Source organism: Ctenopharyngodon idella, unplaced genomic scaffold (genome assembly GCF_019924925.1).
Source record: "Ctenopharyngodon idella isolate HZGC_01 unplaced genomic scaffold, HZGC01 HZGC01CH25, whole genome shotgun sequence".
Classification (NCBI taxonomy): Eukaryota; Metazoa; Chordata; class Actinopteri; order Cypriniformes; family Xenocyprididae; genus Ctenopharyngodon; species Ctenopharyngodon idella.
In genome coordinates, this window is record NW_026138716.1 from 31,597 (window position 1) to 50,741 (window position 19,145).

Here is a 19,145-nt window from a genome sequence, read left to right on the forward strand (position 1 = left end):
CGTAGCCACGATTTAGCTCGTAGTCAGACCGGCTATTTGTAGCCCACCTATAGTCAATCCTGATTTATTGTATTTTTTGAACAGGAAGTGCATGAGATGATTGATATCCCATCATGTTTGCAATGTCAATGATATCTACAAGATGTAAGTGACATTTCATGACATGGTCTATCTGTAGTCACGATTTAGCTCTGAATTTGATAGGTTATGTGCAGTCTGCTTTTAGCCCACCCGGCGAAATCGAGGCAATCTATAGTCTAATTTTTACAGCTTGACTATAGCCCTGATTCAGACCAGCAATTAGTGTAGCCAAAATAGTGTTAAGCAGCCTAATTTTCGGCCACAAAGCTTGTGGGATTCATTATATATGCTACCATCAAATGCAAGTCGCCCATACATTTGAAACAGCATATTTTTGGTGTCACACAATCATACACATTCTACAATGTATGTGAAGAGTTTGGTTCCAAAACGCTATAACTCTGATTTTGATTAATTTGAGTTAAAAGCTGTTTTCTTTACCAAGAAAGTGGCAAGATGAAAACCACTATTTTCTGTTTCAAACTTTCACATAGCATCTTTTGGTTATAAAAACATTAAAAATTCAAATCTACATTTTGATTTTAAAATGTTTATTATATAATGGATTATTTTTTCCCCAAAATGCAATAAATCCATGACACGTTTTTTTTTTTTTTCAACAATAAAGTTGATTCACATATATGACAGCTTCTGAACTTTGCCAGTACTAATCTTATATACAGGCATTTGACTAAAAATACATTCAGTCGTCGCTCCCAAAATGAATTCAACGAGTCATCCTGTTAATGTTGTAAATTAATTATGTCTCCGTTTGTCATTACCGATTAAAGAATATCCGGCCCCACCGCACGGTTAAAATAAACACATTTGCCGAGTACATTGGTATTAAAAACGGCTTTTAAAAAACTGTTCATCTACTATTTAAGCTTATTATTATTATTCTTCCGATTCTTAGACTAAATTTCTAAATGCTACTCCTCCTAGACTGTACAAGCTACAACCACCAAACTCAGACTAAAGACTCATCAGACTCCATTAGCTGCCATTCTATGTACTATTTCTAAACCATTGAGACTCATTCAAACTCATAAACTCATTTAATCTATCTATCTATCTATCTATCTATCTATCTATCTATCTATCTATCATCTGACCATTTCTATCTATCTCTCTATCTATCTGACTATTTCGATCATATCTTTCTAACTAAATCGATCTATCTATCTATCTACCATCTCATAGCAACCACCTAGAACAACCTAGCAACCGCCTAGCAACCACACAAATCACCCTGGCAACATCCTAGTAACCAGCCCGAGTGCCTTAGCAACCACATAGGAACACCCTAGCAACCACCCAGAATTCCTTAGCAACCGTATAGCAACACCTTAGCAACCACCCTGAGTACCCTAGCAACCACATAGCAACACCCTAGCAACCACCCCGAGTACCCTAGCAACCGTATAGCAACACCTTAGCAACCACCCTGAGTACCCTAGCAACCGCATAGCAACACCCTACCAACCATCCAAAATACCTTAGCAACCACATAGCAACACCCTAGCAACCACCCCTAGTACCTTAGCAACCACAAAGCAAAACCCCAGCAACCATATAAAACCCTTGCAACCACTCAGAGTACCCTGACTCTATCTATCTATCTATCTATCTATCTATCTATCTATCTATCTGTCTGTCTGTCTGTCTGTCTTTTAAACTACTAAACTAAAACTTAAACTTTCAAACTTTCAAACTTCAAACTTTTAAAACTACTTCAAACTTTCTGGACCGGCTTTTTCAAGCCAACTTAAAGTTTGTCTAAAAACTTTTTTATTTTATTATTATTATTATTTTTTTTTTTTATTTTTTTTTACACACATTATATGACTGTCTTTAATTTTAAGTTACATAAAAATTGACAATTACAATTCTCAACCGCTAGATGGCAACTGTGGCTCTACTGAGACATGACTACTGGCAACGCGAGACTTGTTAGTTAGTAGAGATCACTGTTCCCAGATCTCGCGATGAACATTTCCACCATTTTACAACTGTCGGACAGCAAGCAAGAGCAAATGTTGAAGCAAATTCTTTCCTGCTTTTGGTCTTGTAAGTATCTGTGTTTTTCATTTTGACATGTGTTCGTTATTTATGTACATTATTTGTTATCATGTGTAGGAACCATGACATTTTAGCGGGTAACAGTGCAGACTCAGAGTAAGCCGTTTTGTGGTTAGATTAACATGCTACATGGACATGTCCTTGTGCCCTAAAACTCTTTAATTATCTAAATACAAGGGGGTAAACATGAAACCCGTGCTATCCATCGAGAAACACGGTATTGTTTACCTTGTTTATTATTACAGAAGCTCTTCGTCAGGCCAACATTGTAGCATTTCACATTACCGATCAAAAGCTTGGAGTAATGATGCTGAAAATTCAGCTTTGATCACAGGAATAAATTACAAATTGTAATGCTAGTTATTTTAAATTGTAATAATTTAAATATTACTGTTTATATTGTATTTTTGATCAAATACAAGGAATGTACCCTTGGAAAGTACAAGTGAATTCTTTCAAAAACATTAAACAAATCTTACAGGCCCAAACTTATGAACAGTAGTGTGTGTTATGCACTCATCATGTAAATCTTTGCTAGGGTTGGAATAAAGCAATTATTCTTATGTTGATTTTCTTTTATTTCTTTACTCAACAGGCTATTTTCTTACTCATAGTTTTCAGTCAGGCGACTGGAGCAGAGACCTGGAGGGCAAAACATCCATAGAACTGCAGGACAGGCCTGTCAATTGCGTCTCAAAAAAGGTAAACAAAATATTTGTGAGTAAAATGCACGTTTCTGGCACTTGTGATCCATAAACAGCACCTGCTGCAGTATTTCAATCACTAAACAGTAGAGTATTCACCTTAAGTAGCTTAAAGTAATAAAACAGTGAGATTGACAGATCAATTTCTTTATACAGTTTATCCATGATGCATACTACTGTATATACAGGCGAGCAGATGAGCCCAGAATATGAACGCCACACACTAACTGGGCAAGCAGATGAGCCTAGAACATAAATGCAATGCCTACCGACAAACTCAAACTGTGCGTTGCATTTATGTTCTAGGCTCATCTGCTTGCTCGACCTGTATATATAGTATGCATCATCAAAAAGGTGTATATTGAATTTGGCCTTGTTTTACCCTCCAGGTGGGTGTTCCTATAAAAACTAGCAATGAAGGTAAGCATACGCTATTTTAAGTATTTTCTTGTAAACAGTCAAATGGGTCTATTAATGAATCTATTAAATTTAATACAATTTAAAGATTGTTAATTGAACTCATCTGCAGGGCTCAGTAACAATAAAAAAGTAAGTAACACTTTCAGAATGTTTTCATTTGTGAGATTCACCTCAGAGCAGTGAAGCTGTAATTCCTGATGGATGGATGCAGTAGATAACATAAGTACTGTGTGAAAGTGTTGTTAGATACAAAAATCTCTCTCTCTCTCTCTCTCTCTCTCTCGTTTTTTTAGGCAATATCAACACCATACAACAGGCCCTGCTCTCCTCACCAAGAACAAGTAAGAAATTATCTAAAAAGATTTTTATTTATTTATTTATTTATTTATTTTTTACTGTGAACTATAACTTTGTTGTCATTTGTCTATAACAGCAGATAGTAATATTATTAAAAATATGATTCTGCATTGTATTTTCAGCACCCGAGCCATCACGGACATGGAAAGGTCTTGACACCTTGCCAAGAGCTGGATTTTTTTGGTAAGCATAAATAGATACGCAGATTTACACAATACACTATATCTGAAAAATGGTCGTAATTTACTAATACTGTATGTCATTGATCCAGAGACGCTAGGGAGGACTACAGAGCAAATATACACACATTCATTGATGACACAGCAACATTTAGATCATTTCTCTTTTAAGGTAATCTTTCTTTTGGAGTTCTTTACATAGCTCCTCTTCAAATTGAATTGGACACCACTGCTCTGCCACCGAACGGCATTACTTTAAGCCCATTGTTTTAATACTGCAAGGACATGTCTCTTTGAGGGTGAACCAGGTCATCTTGTTCCATCATCATCATCACAATTTCTGTTCCTAGTTGCAGGACGCATGATAGGACACTCTTTCCAACATGGTGGACCTCGGATGGCTGGAGTCAGCCAAGCAATAGTCCATGTACTTCTAGGAGGTTCACCCGAGACTGACTGGTATGTAGCATAATCAGTAATTGAAACAATTCATATTTTTTTTTAATTCATTTATACTGTTCTGCATGGAGCTTGATGGAGAGGCTGAACTCAGTTGTGATGTTGGGCCAGGAAGATCCCAAGCAAGACTAAGGTCAAGGACAGCTTGATATTCAGTGCAATACTATAGGTCATTGGACGCAGTTGAAACAAATACGTAAAGGACTCAAAGAAACTAGAGTGTGGCCACTGCTGATCGAAAGGAAAGATGTGGATATCTTTCCGAAAGAATATGAAAATTCACTCACCCCGTCGGTAAATTTTTAATTGCTATAAAGTGATGCATGTGTATACATATAGTAAAATTGTGAAATATTTTTACAATTTAAAATAACTGTTTTCAATTTGGATATATTTTAAAATATAATTTATTCCTGTGATCAAAGCTGACTTTTCAGCATCATTACTCCAGTCTTCAGTGTCACATGATCCTGCAGAAATCATTCTGATATGATGATTTGCTGCTCAAGAAACATTTATTATTGTTATTATTATCGATGTTGAAAACAGTTGTGTACAATTTCTTTTCAGGATTATTGAAGAATAGAAAGTTCAAAAGAACAGCATTTATCTGAAATAGAAACAACATTATAAATGTCTTTACTGTGACTTTTGATCAATTTAATGCACCCTTGATGAATAAAAGTGTTAATTTCTTTCAAAAAAAAAAAAAAAAACTCTGACCCCTAACTTTCGAACAGTAGCAGTAATGTTACAAAAGCTTTCCGTTTCAGATAAATGCTGTTCTTTTGAACTTTTCTATTCATCAAATAACCCTGAAAAAGTTGTACACAACTGTTTTTTCAACATTGATAATAATCATAAATGTTTCTTGAGCATCAAATCATCATATCAGAATGGTTTCTGAAGGATCATGTGACACTGAAGACTGGAGTAATGATGCTGAAAATTCAGCTTTGATCCCAGGAATACATAACTTTTAACTGAATATATAGTAAAGTGTAATTTTAAATTTGTAAAAATATTTCAGACTTCTTCTAAAACATGATTTAATTTAAGAATTTTGGCCACCACTATAGATAGGTAGGTGTGTGTGTGTGTGTGTGTGTGTGTGTGTGTGTGTAATACATATACACATCAGTTTATAGCTATAGATAGATGTTGAAACAGAAATATACTATAATTGTTTCCAGATGCTGCTTCCCTGTATCTGCTGGCAGTGTGGATTTGCATCACTTCATTGAGACCATAGTTTTTTAAAAAGTTCTTCAGTTTTTTCTTAGCCAAGAACAAAGAGTTTATCACTGGCCAAAAACAATTACCTGCAGAAATCACTTGCAGAAAGTGCGATGTTCCGGAATGCTGAGGTTTGACATGTGAGAGTATTATTTTCAATGGTGTTTAGTCTTGTGTTGCCACTTGCAGCAGTTAGCTAATGCTATTAACTGCTTTTCACAACAGTGCAGAACTTCGTGAGATTGCGCTGCAGTGATTTAAAAGGGAACTCGTTATCTCACAAATTAAAAAAAATTCTCACAATTGCGAGCTTACATAATTGTGGATTTGTGAAGATATAAAGTCAGAATTGTGATTCTGCAACTCGCAATTGTGAGGGGGGAAAAAAAGTCAGAATAGCGAGATAAAAAGATGCAATTAACTTTTTTTAAGCTTCCATAGTCATAATGTATGATTAAGAGCTCATATAAAAAAAGAATTTTATAGTTAAGTTATGGCAACAAACTGTAGCTACGCCTTTTAAAGACTTAGAGAGCAATATATTACTTTAGAGTGTGATCCTTGTATTTTATTCCTGCTATCGTAAAATTGAAAATGTCCTGGAAAATGATCGCTGAAAAAAAGAGTGGGAATCCTGTTTATGTAGGTCTGTATTTCACGTACAATTTGCTTTAATTTACAATGACTACATGTTTGATGACCTGGATTATATAATGGTGTGGTGGCAGGGATGACATCAGGAAAGACTATTTCATCACTTGTTCCTTTGAGATTTTCCTATGGGGTTTTATAATTTGAGTAAAATAAAGCCTGTGGTAAACATAACTTGATGATGCTTTTTCTTCTACAGTGTGCTTGGGGTGTGAGTGTGCCGTGTTTATTGTAGAACAAACTCTCAAAGTATTGTCACGTTATGTTCATCACAGAACTTATTTTACTCTTAAATTCAAGGAACTCATTAAACCCCATTAAGAAAATCTTGAGGGAACCAGGGGTGGGGTTTTGACATCAGACTTCCTCCACTCTATTTCTTAAATAGGAAAGAGGTAAGGCTGACTGTTAGGAAGAACAACTACTTGTATTAGGAATTCATCTACTAATTTGTTTGTTTGTTTTTGTTTTGTTTTGTCTTTATCTAGCATCCAGCTCTGACCTTGAGCACTTAGTAAAGTTGTGGCTGGGGTGGGAAGTGCCAGATGGAAAGATGGCAGTGAAAGTTGTTAATGCTGACATGCCGAAGTCCTCCACTTGCTTCAACATGCTACGCTTACCAGGTCATTACACGGATTTCAGCCATTTTAAGGACAAACTCCTTATGTGCATTGGCACTTCTGAGTTTGGTTTTGAACTTGTTTAGATCTATGAAATCCGACACAGTTGACACAAAGACACCATGTCTATAAGTTAAGTTACAGTACCATAGTTTGACCTGTTGTTTGGACTTGTTGGGACATTGATTTTGATGCAGTTAACCTATGCACATGTTCATGTAGTATTGCTGTTTTATTTTTGAGAAGGGGAAAAACCTAATGCAATATTTTATTTACAACAGACCTACACTGGTTTTAAAGCACTTTAGCTATCCATTCTTCTATGTATAAATGAAACAGTTTTTGAAAACAAAATACACATTGAATGTTATGGTTGAATTATTCATCAAATAAATTTAAATTCAATTCCAGCAGTCCAGTTAATGTGTCATTACTCAAGTGCTTGGCAAAACTACAGTGCAGCCATGTAAATGTCTATCCCATGGGATTGTGATGGTGACCTAGGATCCACTGTGCTTTGGTGTAAGTGGACCTTTTTTTCCAAATATATATTGTTTTCAGGGAGTTTCAGCATCATTTCAGCATCATTACTCCAGTCTTCAGTGTCACATGATCCTTCAGAAATCATTCTAATATGATGATTTTTGAAACAGTTGTGCTGCTTAATATTTTTTTATAACCTGTTGTGATACTTTTTTCAGGATTCTTTAATTAATAAAAAGTTAAAAATAACAGCATTTATTCAAAATAGAAATCTTTTCTAACAATATAAATCTTTTTATTCATCAAATATCACAGGTTATAAAAAATATTAAGCAGCACTACTGTTTCCAACATTAATAATATAAATCAGCATATCAGAATGATTTCTGAAGGATCATGTGCCATGGCACAGAAATGAATTATATTGTCAAGTATATTAAAATAGAAAACCATTATTTTAAACAATATTGCTGTTTTTTCCCTTGTATTTTTGATCAGATAAATATGTTGTGGGCCTATCTTGTTCAGATACATGGTATCATGAATTCTATCAAATACCAACAGATAAAAAAATCAAAACATGACCGCTTCTGCTAGAAATCCAATGATGGGCCGTGGTTGGATCTTCCATCAGGACAATGATCCAAAACAAACATCAAAACCAACACAAAAATGTGTCACTGAGCACAAAATGAAGCTTCTGCCATGGCTGTCTCAATCCCCTGACCTGAACCCTATAGAAAATGAGTGGAGTGAACTGAAGAGAAGAAGCACCAACATGGAGCTGGAATCTGAAGGATCTGTAGAGATTCTGTATGAAGGAATGGTCTCTGATCTCTTGTCAGGTGTTCTCCAAACTCATCAGGCATTATAGGAGAAGACTCGGAGCTGTTATCTTGGCAAAAGGAGGTTGCAAAAAGTATTGAATAAAAGGGTGCCAATAATTGTGGCCAACATGTTTTGGAGAAAAACATTTATTTCATAATGTGATTTATCAATATTCCTATTAATTATCTAAAGTCAAAAAAAAAAAAAAAAAAGATTCTGGTTCTCAACAAACTTTTCTTTTGGTATCTTCATTTTAAAGGCTCTCGATGGTTCAATCTCAGAGATATGGCGATCTTAATGCGGTCCCATCAGTAAATTGGTTGAATGTACACATTTTCAGTGGTCAAAATCCAAATGTGGGTCACTTTTATACAAACAGCCGATGCTGTTTTTATTTTAAAGAGGAATATCTGAAGAACAAATAATGTTGAAACTAGAAATGCATCTCCTTTTTTCTATCACCTGAAATGCATAGAACACACCTGAGTGCCATAAATATTCTTTTTCTAAAGTTTCCATGCCTGTTACTCTAAAAGTATTCAAGATATCTTAATATTCTTCTCATTCTTAATAAACATTTTTTTTTTTGGAATCTTTATTTTTATTTTTAAGCTGTGCTTTGTTGTATATCATTCTTTTTTTTATAATAATTTCCCTTAACCCATTGCTTAATTTCATTCTTTTCTTTTATCAGTACCAGTACTTTTTTATTCAGTATAAATATTAAAACAATCTTGAGAACAAAAATCAGTTATTAACTGCAACAAGTTTAAGATAAATTTAACTGGGTTGTTGGGAACAACCACTTGTTGTTGTTGTTGGGAAGATCAACACTTGTTTTGCAAAGCAAATTATTTGTAAGAAACAACATCACTGTCTCATTAACAGATGATGCAGTGATTATCAGAGTTTCATCTCTAATGTGTAAACGACAGTACATCGAGTGTTAATGGAGTCACACATTACAGCTCACAAAAGATGCTTTTGTACTGGTGAAATATTATCACCATGTAAAACAATGGTTTTCTATTTTTACTATGGGCTACTTTAAAATACAATTTATTTCTGTTGTTCAGCATCATTACTCCAGTCGTCAGTGTCACATGACATATTTCTTTATTTGGAAAGCTTTGCCAATGTGTAATCAGACTTAATTTATCTGCATATTCTTAGCGTGATGCAGCACAAACTGACTCCACTGACAACAAGCATTTTATAAGGAAAAGGGAAAAGTTTCATTCTTTTATTCAGAAAGTTCAGTTTTCCACCGTGTAATCAGTTAATCAGTATAAATATTATCTCCATATATTAAATCATATAATAAAGATGTATTCATGAAAACGTGACATTTTTAACCTGTTAGCCAGCACATCCTCCCCCCTTTGAATAAATCCCAAGAAATGGCAGACACTATGCAGTTTATTGTAAAGTCATAATTAATTATTGTCATAATAGTTATTCAAAATTTATTTTTTATGAAATATCGTTATGAAAATAAAAGTGAAGTTGGCCTTGTAGCAATCTAGAAATGCATTGCAGCTAAAGCCACATGTCTGACCATGTTATATTTCAAATCTGCAGATGAGAAGTTTAATTATGATGTTTTCAAGATCAAGTCATGTGGTTTTACTTTGAAAAGACTCTAAAATGCTAACTGATTATAGCATGACTTATTGCCATCTTGTACGCACCCATTCAGTGTATTCATTCTTTTGTTATGTGGTGCAAACTTCCCCGTTCAGTTTCAGTCCCCTGCACACATTCACACCTCTCCGACCTGATTATGGCTCAAATTATTCTTTTCTTTTGTCTCTATTATAATTACTGACGATGTTGTATTCAAGCAGATTAAATCCCTCATTTCTTTCATCAAACTTCTCACTTCACCATCTTTGAAACTGTATCAATGCAATGAAAAAAGAAACCTTCTTTGATGTGATGTGGCATCGGATCAAAAAATCAGACCGAAAACATATTCTTTTATGCCATTATAAATACAATATATTATTATGAAATACCCGACGTGGCATGGAGAACACAGATAAATGTTCTTAGGCCTGATCTGCTTGCAGTAAAGCTGAAAAAAGACCTTTTCCAATTGTAAGACAAAGAGGTTCTGATCGATCGATATTTATTCATAAACTGACGATGCATAGTTTAACATATATCTTACAAAAATAATGCAACATTTCTTCCAGGTGAGCATTTATAAATTTGCTTTAAAACAAAACACAGTAACTTTTCTTTGCTAATATAACCTCTGACCTTAACTGGTTATTTTTGGATAACTTATTTCTCAAAATGAAGAAAACCTCTGAAGGATACACATACAAGTGACATACAGGTTTTTATATAGAACTACAAAGGAACAATTTCCTTATTTCTATTTAAAATAGAAACACATTAGTATACAGTGCTTACATTTATTAGACCCCCTGTCATAATAAAAAGAAAACACAGATATTCGACTGTCAAACACTTGTTTAAAACTAAAATCTTGGTTTCTGTGAAGGCTTGACTTGACCTCAAAGACACCATGTCAAGGACTTAGTTCAAATATATCAACATAATATCAATAGTATTATTATATGAAAGGAGGTAAAGAGTTTTTTTTTTTTTTTTTTTCTTACTAAACTAAACTAAAGCAGTAGGGCGTGATGGGCCATCAACACCTGGCCATGGGCTGCAGGATGCTGATTGGTTGTTTGATCCGGGGCTGTTGGGTGCTGAGATGCGATTGGTTGTCTACCGCTTCATCTGGACATCATTGTGAAAAGTTACCAACAGCTATTTTTCAGTTTTATCTGGAAATCAGTCTATTGCTTGTGACTGTGAAGACTTACAAGAGTTGTTTTCAGTATCATCTGGAGAATTATCTGTTCTTTGTGACCAGTAACAGCTTGTTTTGGATATTCAGCATTTGAAATGGCTTCTGAAAGGTAAGTACTTTCTATCTATTATCTGACTACACCGCATAGAATGCTTTACTTATTTATTTATTTTTTTTTTTTTCTTGTTTCCAGTCCAAGAATCTAAAAAAAATATTAAACAAAGAAGCATTTACTAGATAAGTAAAAAGTATTGTGTTGTTTTCTGAAGAAAAAAACAATCAAAATTAAGTGAGTTTTTGCTTGAAACAAGCTAAATTATCTGGACTGGAAACAAGAAGAAAAAAAAACTAAAGAAAAGCATTTTTAAAGAAACACACACACACACACACACACTGTGTAGCTGTCTTGTTTTTATTTGTTAAAAGATCTTACTGTTAAACAAAATTTGTGCAAATTCAGTAATGTCATTTTGGGGATAGTTGAGTCGGTGACACAAAGCTTTCAGGCCAGAGTGAAAAGATACACATTTGCACCTTGGCACTACAATTTGTGTTTTATTTTTATATTTTTGTGATTGTTTTTGAAGAGTTGTGTCTGATGTCTACATGATGCCTACTTGTTATTTAGCACATCTATATGCATTATTAAACCACTGTTGGTCTTCTTATTGTTCGCACAGCTCTTTCCACAGCAGGATCTACTTTCTCTGCTCTCACTGCAAGAAGGCTCCACGCTCCCTTCCTGGGCACCTCAGGACGGCGTGCATGCGCGACCGCACAGAGGCAGAGATACAGGCCACTGTGATTGAAGCCAAGAAAGAGATGTCTGAATTTACCCACAAGGGACGTTTCTGGGATTACCAGCGTATTCGAGACATCTTGGCAACTGCTGATCCTCTTGCCAGGTGTGTAAATTTTTGCTCCTTTGTCATGTCCTGTTGCAGTGCAATACTCAGTGTGTGTGTGTGTGTGTGTGTGTGTATTCACTGTTATGTATTTTATTTCCTTAGGTTGTTAGAGGAGATGCAGAAGAAGGGCCTGGTTGTAATGAACATACCTCCAGTTCTCCCGGCCCCCCCGCTGCCTGCGCCCTCTCCAGCTACATCTGCTCCTCAAAGCCCTGGAGAAGGTGCGGACGAGCCAGACGAGGAGCCAGACCGCGAGCCATCGTCTGAGGAGAGCTCTGGAGAGTTCTATCAGAGGTAAAGTTTCACATCATCATTCTCAGATAACATGTGCAGCGATTGGACATGATTTCTCTTGAACATATTCACAATCATTTGAGCACCTGGTTTATTTTCTTTCAGCACTGAGGGACCGAGGTGGACCGATGAAGTCAGGGTGGAGATGTCAAAAAAGGGCCTGTACAAGAAACACTCCATCGATCACCCCCTCCTTCGGGGATTTAATCGATATTTGCGTGTTGACTTGGGCAACAAAAAGAGCAAACAAGAGGTAAGTGAAAGAAAAGATACCTTTAAGTGTCACCCACACACTCACGCTTTCACACAGAAAAATAAAGAAATAAATGTGAAGACAAATGCTCTTCTGAACTGTGTGCTGCGGTCACATGTTAACCTGTGTTATATTCAGCCCTGCAGATTTTAATGTGAAATGTATACTTACAGGTGGAAGAAGTCTCCAGGTTCATGTATTACGTGGACCCCAGTGAGCCGAACCTGAATTTTGTGCGGGAGGTGGAGAAAGTGCGAGAGTACTTCAATACACTGACCCAGACAAAGCTCTCGAAGCAGACGGTGCTGAACTACTGGAAGAGTCTCAAGAGGTCAGTACTGTGTAACGTAAACATCTCATCTGAATTTCAACTAATATTTATGGGATGATTATTCGTCTTCTGACTGTAACAACCCTTCCTGTCTCTCTCTTCAAGGTTCATGAGGTACATTGTTACCAGCACCAGCATCCGTGTCAAAGATCCCAGCCTGTACAACGACTGCAAGAGCTTCACTGATCCTCTGGATGGCATACGGGCTGGGATGTCTAAGAAGGTCAACAAGGAGCAGACACAAAAAAGGTCAGTTTTTTTTTTTTTTTACTCTTTTTTTTTTTTTTTTTTATCTATTTAATGGAAAGCACAGGTGAGTTCAAGTTCAACATTACTATTTTTTTTTTTTCCCTCAGGTTCCGCGGCTACGGCAAGGAAAAATTTCCGGCTGACTGCATCACAATCTTGGATGCTGCTTATACGGATTTCCTGGCTGTCATGGGCAAACTTCAGGGTCCAGGAGCCATTTCAGGGGAGGAACTCAGCAAAAACGAACGTCTGCTTGTCCTCTATTATCTTGAGGCCATAATTATGCTTAAACTTCTACAACGCCCAGGGGTTGTTACGAATATGACCGTAAGTGTATTTTAGTAACAACAGCATCTTTTATTTTCCTTTACCCATATGCCTCCTGATCTTGTGCTTCACAGATGCGTGTACCTTTTGAGTGTTTGTGACGCCTGTCATTGAAAGCACACAACTGTCTGTTTTCAGGTTGAGGAATGGAAGGGGAGAACCCGGCATCCAAACGGAGCTTCCGTGGCGGTGAAGGAGCATAAAACGGCCGCGTCGCAAATAGCAGAAGTACCGCTGACTGATGACCAAGAACATGTGAGTTTAAGTTCAAAATTACACTCAGATTAAATGTATTGTGGATAAAGGCATGCAGGACTACAGGGCTATATGTATTAATGTGTGAGTGTTATTTATTTATTTTCCCAGTGGTTTGGCCTGTACTTCGATGAGATTCGGCCGGTGATGTTACAAGGTAATAAGTCAGTGGACAATGCAGCAGCAGAGCAGAGTTTTTTTGTTTCAAGTACTGGAAGGCCAATTTATAACCCCTGCAACGACTTGAAAAGATTCCATGCCAAGTAAGTGCCATTATACATATCTGTATCATTTTTTACAAAATCTAAAGTACACAAATTTGTTCATGGTCCCCTTGTTGTTTTGCATACTTATGTTGCTGTGTGTCCTAGATACAACATTCCCAGGGTGACCAGCAGCGACGCTCGGACAGCCTTTGAGACGGCTGCTAAAAATCTGCCGGAGGTGCAGAGGAATGCGGTGGCACGTCTCTTGGGACACACGCCGGAAACAGCAGAGAAGCATTACCGGATGAAAACTCCGGCAGATGCATTCCTGGCCAAGGTTGTGGTCGATGAGCTCACTGCAAAAACACGGTATGCAATCTGAAATCTAACGAATGAGATTATTGTGATGTTGCTACTCAAAGCCATCATTAATTAGCACTTTCTTTGCTTTTTATTCTTTGATCTTATAGAGGTGCGTCTAGTGGGGCTTCTGGCCAAGAGAAAAGGATGGATGAACAGACGGCGTTTGACTTGCTGGTTCAGTCCTGCCCAGTGACTCTTGACGGGCCTCCTCCGAAAAGGGCACGCAGACACGAACTGTGCGCTGAACACGAGAGGCACTGCTACGACCGCTGGCGCAGCGAGCAGCTCAAGCTGCGTGAACAGCGTGTCCTTGGTGAGGAGCCACATACGTGTTCTGTGACAGTCATATATGTAATGTCAGGGCTGCACAAATAGTGAAATCTCATAGAACATGTAACCACAATGGCTAATGCTTCTCGTGATTTGTCTTTATAGAATATTTCGGTCGGTGTCAGCTGTCTGAGTCACAAGTGGAGGCCTGGGTGGAGAAACAAGGATGGACGTCTAACGTCCCACAGGCTTCCCTAATACTCAAGAAATACTCCAAGTAGCCTTGAACAGCTCCCCTGCGGCTCTGTGGGTTACAAAAATAAATGTGAGCGGGCTACTTCCAAGCCACATTATTTTTGTGCCTACTTTTCAGCCACAAAACACCACCTCTCTTGCTCTCCAAGTTGCCCTGAATGACTCTGTCTCTTTTTTTAGTACTTTACTCAAAGATATGTGAGCGGGCTAATTTCCAAGCCACATATCTCTTCTCTTTGTCTACTTTTTTGTTTTCAGCCACAAAACACCACCTCTCTTGCTCTCCAAGTTGCCCTGAATGACTCTGTCTCTTTTTTTAGTACTTTACTCAAAGATATGTGAGCGGGCTAATTTCCAAGCCACATATCTCTTCTCTTTGTCTACTTTTTTGTTTTCAGCCACAAAACACCACCTCTCTTGCTCTCCAAGTTGCCCTGAATGACTCTGTCTCTTTTTTTAGTACTTTACTCAAAGATATGTGAGCGGGCTAATTTCCAAGCCACATATCTCTTCTCTTTGTCTACTTTTTTGTTTTCAGCCACAAAACACCACCTCTCTTGCTCTCCAAGTTGCCCTGAATGACTCTGTCTCTTTTTTTAGTACTTTACTCAAAGATATGTGAGCGGGCTAATTTCCAAGCCACATATCTCTTCTCTTTGTCTACTTTTTTGTTTTCAGCCACAAAACACCACCTCTCTTGCTCTCCAAGTTGCCCTGAATGACTCTGTCTCTTTTTTTAGTACTTTACTCAAAGATATGTGAGCGGGCTAATTTCCAAGCCACATATCTCTTCTCTTTGTCTACTTTTTTGTTTTCAGCCACAAAACACCACCTCTCTTGCTCTCCAAGTTGCCCTGAATGACTCTGTCTCTTTTTTTAGTACTTTACTCAAAGATATGTGAGCGGGCTAATTTCCAAGCCACATATCTCTTCTCTTTGTCTACTTTTTTGTTTTCAGCCACAAAACACCACCTCTCTTGCTCTCCAAGTTGCCCTGAATGACTCTGTCTCTTTTTTTAGTACTTTACTCAAAGATATGTGAGCGGGCTAATTTCCAAGCCACATATCTCTTCTCTTTGTCTACTTTTTTGTTTTCAGCCACAAAACACCACCTCTCTTGCTCTCCAAGTTGCCCTGAATGACTCTGTCTCTTTTTTTAGTACTTTACTCAAAGATATGTGAGCGGGCTAATTTCCAAGCCACATATCTCTTCTCCTTGCCTACTTTTTTGTTTTCAGCCACAAAAAAGTAAAAAAAGACCACCAATACAGATTTTTTTTTCTTTCAATATTCATAGGCAACTGGAAGTGCACCAGGTAATGATACAAAACCTTTATGCACACTCTCACACACTCACAAACTCACAAATGCTCCACTAATCATTCAATTCATTAAGTTGAACTACTGTGATTTTTTTCTTCATTGCAGCTACAAATAACCAAACATCAGCAGCTCACTCGAGGACCACTACATGAGGACTCCAGAGAAGAAGAAGAAGAAGACGAAGACGAAGAAGAAGGAGGAGGAGGATTTGACAGAGGAAGGCGCACGCTGGATCCATACGCTGCATCTCATTTCGGAGACTGCGTCCTACGGAGGTCGCATTTGAAGGCTGCATACGTCATCAAGGATGTCTTATTTAAGAAAAGTAAACGTAATTAAACAAACTGTTATTCCTCGTGAGACGTAAAATACTATAATTTCTTTCTTACTTTGCAATCTAACAGTTAATTTTTTTTCAAATGAGACCGCCTCGATGACATATGCAGCCTTCAAAAGTGACCTTCGGAGGACACAGCCTTCAAAACAAGACAGCTATAATCATTATATTCTTATTCTGTACATACAGATGCTATTATAATTTTTTGTTCATGTTTTCAATCTACGTTTGTCATTTCTTCTTTTGTTGTTAATGATCTGTATTTGTCATTATTCAAGTCTTATTTGTTGCACTTTATTAATCGTGTACCTGTCATAGGTATTCATGTTTATATCAGGCAACCAAAAGTTGCAGAGGTCAGAGTGTCAAAATGCTCAAAGACAAACTAATTTTGTTAAAACTCTAATAGAAAGTTGACATTTTTATACTTGTATTGATTTTTCATGTTTTTTTTCCTCTGTTGTGCACTTTAAGTTGTGTAAGTTTCATGAATAAACATGTTTGAACAAAATACATTTCTTTTTACAATTTATTTTCTATACGCTATGTGTTCTTAAGTACCCAGATAGCATGGTGACATTGATACGATGTAGATTTTTGGTCCAAAGCATCATTTTGGTTGAGACTGACATTTCAGTGTTTAAAGAGTGCGTTGGATCAGCGTTGAAATTTTGATGAAAGCCGACCGCACACATGGGTGAAGACAGTTGAAAGGTGAATTCTAGAATCCACTGCCGCGTCAATACATGTCTTTTGAGTTATTAATCATCATTTATGATGATTAAGTTCATTTCATCAACTTATGTTAAAGCATTTATTTTCCTTTTCAAACATTAGAGAATAATGATGAATATTGTCTGTGCCTCTCACTGAGAGAAAAGTACAACTTATCAGTATGTTTTGAGGAACGTTCCTGTTTACAGTTGGAGACAGGGCCAACTTCAGCCTTGAAGAAGCTGTGAATCATGTGTATCTGTGTATGTGCGCTAGTGTTCTGTGTCTAGGTCCTGTATTGGTATCAATGGACAGATGGCATTTGGCCGGAGACCTGAAGACGTCATGTCATGACCCAACAGGACATCCAGTACCTAAATCCAGGGTCCCCTTGTCAGCATCCTGACGAATGGAGATATGCTTCTGACTATCTGTCCATGTGTGGAAGATTCCTAATCTTGTCTATTTTTCTTAGCCAATCCGAATCATTTTAACCCGTGGTAATGACGTAGTTAGTGGAAATGTGAATGTACGCAGAGCGGCCTACGAACTCCATGTGAGACTTGAAGCTGGCTTCTGCTGATGAGGCTGCAAACTATTCTTCAACAAAATTTTCTTCAATTTATTTTTGACTCCTGATCTTCATTCATCATATCTGGCCTTTTGGGTCTTTAATTGTAAAATTCCCCTACACAGTGACACTGAACTAACGGTGATTTGTAGTTGATGACCACAAGATCATGCAGGTATGTTTGAAACTCTGGCCACTGATTGGTAAACGCCCATTTTGGTTTTGCATGTGCACTTCTCAGTAGTCTAACAATTCCTCCTCATTCAAGAGAAAACACAGGTGCATCTTACACAGTAGTGTTGTTTGTTAAACTACCTGACGTCTCTGGGTTTATTCCTCTGTTCTTCTATTTTGTTTTCTGTGCTTGTTATGTGCATTGGATTTATTGTTACTGAATCTAATAAGATGTATTCATTTAAAAAAAGTTTTAAGGTGTTTGAACAAATTATCCTAATTAATTATATTATTTATTATATTTTCTAAATTCTTAAAAAGTGCAGGCATCTTGCTTTACTAACATTTATTAGGAATTTTATGATTGTAGTTCCAACAACATTTCTTGAAGTGCAAGGACATGAACGTAAGCAAGAATATCATACTTTACAGCCCATGAATTGCATCTATTACTCAATGCTTGCAGAGCACCTTGACGTCTTTCCTTTAATAGGAATGAAGGCAGATGACAAATGAGACATTGGTAACTTTCAAGTCATATTAATGTATAATTTGCATGCAAAATGACTTGGAGTTGCAGTACATCACACTGGAAACAGTGTAACACATTAGCAACAGCGCTGTAATTATGAAAAATGACCTATTAATGTATTGTCAGCATACCAGGACCCTGTCAGATAAACAACAGGCAGACACATTATTGTTTGGGTTACTTAAGCAAATAAATAGACACAAACAGCATCAAAACTCTATGCCCTTACAGACCAATTTGATCATGTTTACTTATTTATTTATTTATTTATTTATTCATTCATTTATTTATTTATTTATTTATTAGGCACCATTAGCCTCGAAATGATTAACAGTTATGATGTTGTTTTGAGTGGTTGGAATCCTGAGCCATGCCCACACTGATTACAAGGTGTTTGGTTTCATATCTTTGACGTTCTATTGCGTAGGCTGTGCGTAGCCACGATTTAGCTCGTAGTCAGACCGGCTATTTGTAGCCCACCTATAGTCAATCCTGATTTATTGTATTTTTTGAACAGGAAGTGCATGAGATGATTGATATCCCATCATGTTTGCAATGTCAATGATATCTACAAGATGTAAGTGACATTTCATGACATGGTCTATCTGTAGTCACGATTTAGCTCTGAATTTGATAGGTTATGTGCAGTCTGCTTTTAGCCCACCCGGCGAAATCGAGGCAATCTATAGTCTAATTTTTACAGCTTGACTATAGCCCTGATTCAGACCAGCAATTAGTGTAGCCAAAATAGTGTTAAGCAGCCTAATTTTCGGCCACAAAGCTTGTGGGATTCATTATATATGCTACCATCAAATGCAAGTCGCCCATACATTTGAAACAGCATATTTTTGGT

At 36.9% G+C, this 19,145-nt stretch overlaps 2 long non-coding RNA genes across 35 annotated transcripts in view; both read left to right on the forward strand.

The window, feature by feature from the left end:
* The first annotated feature begins 1,353 nt into the window (after positions 1 to 1,353).
* Positions 1,354 to 19,145, forward strand: part of LOC127507943 (uncharacterized) — a 64,434-nt gene continuing 46,642 nt past the window's right edge. For 7 of the 32 annotated variants that reach the window (XR_007928562.1, XR_007928563.1, XR_007928552.1 and 4 more), the window contains exons 1-4: positions 1,354 to 2,151; positions 2,759 to 2,865; positions 3,581 to 3,628; positions 3,767 to 3,827. This is a non-coding gene — a long non-coding RNA (uncharacterized LOC127507943). Of the gene's footprint in view, positions 2,152 to 2,758; positions 2,866 to 3,580; positions 3,629 to 3,766; positions 3,828 to 3,915; positions 3,996 to 4,173; positions 4,283 to 6,657; positions 7,339 to 19,145 lie in introns of those variants that run through there. The other 25 variants (XR_007928571.1, XR_007928591.1, XR_007928589.1 and 22 more) reach the window with 6 other exon arrangements.
* On the forward strand, positions 10,469 to 16,749 carry LOC127507944 (uncharacterized). 3 transcript variants are annotated; one of them, XR_007928598.1, is made up of 6 exons: positions 10,469 to 13,547; positions 13,659 to 13,810; positions 13,919 to 14,122; positions 14,224 to 14,429; positions 14,552 to 15,957; positions 16,070 to 16,749. It is a non-coding gene; the product is annotated as an uncharacterized LOC127507944 (long non-coding RNA). The 3 variants fall into 3 exon arrangements; XR_007928599.1 differs by having other exon boundaries at positions 10,469 to 12,716; positions 12,822 to 13,547; positions 14,552 to 16,749; XR_007928597.1 differs by having other exon boundaries at positions 14,552 to 16,749.